This window comes from Drosophila willistoni, chromosome 3R (assembly GCF_018902025.1).
Source record: "Drosophila willistoni isolate 14030-0811.24 chromosome 3R, UCI_dwil_1.1, whole genome shotgun sequence".
Lineage (NCBI taxonomy): Eukaryota > Metazoa > Arthropoda > Insecta > Diptera > Drosophilidae > Drosophila > Drosophila willistoni.
In genome coordinates, this window is record NC_061086.1 from 32,260,829 (window position 1) to 32,265,077 (window position 4,249).

The following is a 4,249-nucleotide window of genomic DNA, read 5'->3' on the forward strand; positions in this document are numbered from 1 at the left end:
TAAATATAACTGCAAATCGTCGTCGAGACGTAAGCAAGGGCAATAGAGTAACGAAAGTAAGCAAGTAATGGAAACGCATTCCGGTTTCCGATTTCACTCAATTTCAATATCAATTTATCAGCAAGTAGAGCAAACGAACTTGTGCTTGCGAAATACAGAATATCAAATGTGTCTCTTTGAACAGAATCTATCTAGCACATAATGATGATGATGATGCTGATGAAATGCTCCACCAATTGAAGACAGCAGCCTTGAGCACAACACACACACACACACAAAAACACACACACAATACACATTATACATACTTGTACTTACAAATGCACAGATAGTTTCGCTTTGACAAAAGATGTTGCTGCTGCTGACAACTCGAGACAAGATAATTTGCTACTTGAAGGCAAAACGAGTATCTATCAGATACAATGGTAAATCAAAGCAAAGCATTGAAAGCGCAAGTTCAGTTATGAGAGGTTTTTTTCATTTTCTCTATTCATGCGGCAATGTTATTCAATTTTTTTTGGGGTTTGGCAAATCATTGATAACTGGTAAAATTAATTAATAAAAAACATTTAATTACACAACAAACAAAATCGTGACTGTTGGCTGAAAATAATTAAATTCATATTCATCTAAATTGCCATTAGCCAAACTCAATTCTATTTTCAGTATTTTTCATTATCAATGATTAGGTCTTTATCATTCTCAGGGGGAGAATGGGAAAATCAATACAGAATGTATATGAGTTTTGAATTGTAGCTCAGCAGGTGATAAATTGCTAGGAAAAATAAACCAAATACAAGCGAGAATCAAAAATCTCAGCTGGTGTGCAATTTCATAGAAGGGAAATTAATTGGTTTTTCTTTTTTGCCTCTCATAAAGCATGTGAATTTGGTTGAACTTTAAGCCGAGAGAAAAGACAAATTCTTATTTGTTTGCTTGTTGACAAATGTGACCCATTTTGAGTGTAAGTCCAATCAAAAGTGAAAAGTGTAGTCTAAAGCCCATAGAACTTACCTTCAAATGCAGAACCGATAGACATCTCTTAGTGCATATGTTGGTTGCTCGGTTATTTGCCCAGCAAACATGGAGCATCCCATGTACATAGAGTAGATTGTCATTTCGTGATAGCCAGTTCAGCCTCAAGGCACAATCCGAAATGAAATCGAGATACATTTGTAGTAGTAGTTGTTCACATGTGACCCAGTTCCATATCTATTTCGAGTAATGAAAGCAAAAACTACACGTGACTATAGAGAAGGCTTCTGTATAAATTGACTCATCAGAAAAGTTAGCCGGGTAATTTTTGTATTTTTTATCGTATTTTATCGTTTGCCATTGAAATGGCAATATTTCAATTGAGGTTCATAAATTTTTACTGTCGGACGTTTTGTTGTTTATTTATTTAAGCATTCGAGCGTGTCTATTTTTAAATGGTCTGACTAACATTCGCACCCCATCATGATCAGAGTTAAGCTCTCTCTCTCTCCCTTTCACCCTCAGAGGAGGGGTTGGGCAATTAAACGACATTTGCCAGACGCCAAGACAAACAATGACAATTACAATTGCTAAAATGTAATAAAATATCTCAAGACTCTGCTCTCGAAGGGTATGTATGTATCTGTAGCTGCTACAAAATATATAGTAATCGCCTTTTGCCAACGTTCTGCAAAATGTGTCAGGTCTCGTCTGGATGGTCTGAAAAGAGGAGTCGAACAAAACTGGCAGGGCAACGCCCTTCAGTGTGCTATTAATTTCTTGACTGAAAATTTTATTGTTCAAACAGAGCGTGGCATTAAGTTTATTATACACTTAACATAACTCAAATTGGAAGTTTCCACCAGCAGGTGGTGGGTTGGATTTCCTCGCTGGTGGTTGAATGGAGTCGCCTATTAAAGTTATCGCCTTTCAAGTTTATCTGCTATGGCAGGATATCTTTAAAATTATAACTTTGTTTAAATTTTAGCCAAATTTCTCATCTCTTATTGATCTATTATGAATATTATCATCGAAAGTACTTGGAATCTTCTCTTTGATAGGAAAATTACCAATTAGAACCGTTTAGCAATAGTCGAGCTTATTAAGGATATATATTCATTTAAATAAAATTATTTATTAATCTATATTAGGAATTGCAAACCGATCGATATTCAATTTGAATTCACTGACAGTTTATAATATCAAGTAAATTAAATATTTGCCTTAGCGATTAATCAATATGCACACCTTAAATGGAATAAATGAATTGATTAACATTTCAATATTATTGTGATAGCTGATTGTTTAAATGCAAATAATTGGCTGCAAATATTATCAACTTGGCGAATTCAAATTGACATTCATATTGATAAACGACAAACTTTGGTCTTTATAACAAAAAAAAAACCTATTTAATTAGCATTTAGAGCGGACGACGAATTTATTTGATAAAATATATTACTCACTAATTGGTTATAAAATGATATGTTTTCTCAATTTTGCTAGATGAAGAAATAAATGTAGAAAAATAAAAAATCTACACATTTTGGCCTGTAGCAATTTATATTGAAAAATTCCATATCAAATTTCTGCTCCAGAAAATGCAAAAGGCAAAATCTTCACCCCTCCCCCACCATCACTCCTTCTTGTAGCCTTCTTCTGCCTCATAAATGTCTGCATCTGGAGCAAAAAATAAAAACGGAAAATCAAAATGTTTTGCTCACAATATATGTATGTATATATATATAGCAAATATCTGCATATATCATGGAGATGATGCGAAGATGTGAAGCTTGTAGCATATCCTCCTTTGGGAGCAACTGGGTTGAAAATGACACACCATGAAATTACATTTATGCCTGCAATGCAAATACTTTACAGTTATGAACATGCCCTACCCCACCTCCACCTACCCCACCCCCTCCCGCATTCCACATATCCCCAATCACACTCTCTGTGTGGCAACTGAATCTAATACACTTCAAAACATGGTCGAAGTGAGCGGCATTCCTAGAAGGTGGAGGCAAGGCAAGGCAATGGAAGGCGGAATTTGACGACGCCCTGTCTCAATGGGTAGCAACTTGTGCGTTTATGAATTGAGGTTTCTACACACACACACACACATATATATGCACTTTCCAGTCAAATGTCACTTTTGCCACTTGGAGCAATTGCAAAATGTGTTGCAAATATTTACACAGTTACATTTGTTCACTCCACGCGACTGAGAATCTCCACAGTGTATCAAAAAAGTTATAGAAAAAGTGAAATGGGCAAAAAAAAAAATAGCACTAATTGAAAAAACAAAAACAAATAGAATTAAAAGTGAAATTACAAATCTCTTGCACTGTACTGCAACTTGTTTTTAGCGCTTCCTAAACTTGTCTTTATTAGTAAATTTATATTATTTTTTAGATTTTTATATATATCAGATAATTAAGAGTTAAGTTTAAGAACTTGCTGAAAAGTTCTTGGTATCTACTCAGCATCTGATTTAGTCTAACAAGGGGAACTTCAGGTATGCGAATCACCGATTTGGATGAATTTTGGATATGTTGTAGAATACCCCGTCATTTGAAGCTGTGTGAAATATTTCGGCGCACTATTCTATATTTTCCTAATAAATCGGCTTTAAAGTTATAGCTTTGGTGACTTATAAGTAAAACGCCGAGTGGTCTACAAGAAGCTCGACGGTGTAAGGGGTAGAGGTCCTGCCTAAAATCGACGGAACTCTGGTTCAACCCCCGCCCGAAACTAGTTAGTTTTGGGTTTTCATATTTTTTGATTTTTCAATAATTATTTTTGGTTAATAGCGAAATAGGTTGACGATTGAGAAATAACATTAGATCTCTGAAATGAACACAGCAAGTCAAATAAATATTCCACAAATTGAGTGAGTAAAAAAAAAAAAAAAGGTTTGTTTAATTGACTATAAATATTGAATGCTTTTATTAAAAATGTTTTGAAGGTTTTGTGATAACATTTCATTTCAGTTGGGTAAAGTATCCTTGCAGTTTTTCGATTTCTAAATCAATTTCTCAGCTTGACTTTTATTATAACTTTAATTTGCAATCGAAAACTGATTCTGAAATAATATTTATTGACTTAAACGATTCGCTAAATTATTTTTGTCATCTGTCGCTAGGTCTTTTGTTTATATCAGCAATAGGTGATAATGAATTAAGTGCCTATGACTTACCTTTTTTTTTCATTTTAAATTACATGACAATATTATTACCATAGTTAACAGTTTACCATTTTCATACCTTTGTGA

The 4,249-nt window shown here is 34.1% G+C and overlaps 1 long non-coding RNA gene across 2 annotated transcripts; it reads left to right on the plus strand.

The window, feature by feature from the left end:
* The first annotated feature begins 1,164 nt into the window (after positions 1 to 1,164).
* LOC111519373 lies at positions 1,165 to 1,968 on the plus strand. Of its 2 annotated transcripts, XR_006953803.1 has the most exons (3): positions 1,165 to 1,296; positions 1,408 to 1,606; positions 1,680 to 1,968. It is a non-coding gene; the product is annotated as an uncharacterized LOC111519373 (long non-coding RNA). The 2 variants fall into 2 exon arrangements; XR_002724342.2 differs by lacking the exon at positions 1,165 to 1,296 and having other exon boundaries at positions 1,305 to 1,606.
* Positions 1,969 to 4,249: the final 2,281 nt, after the last annotated feature.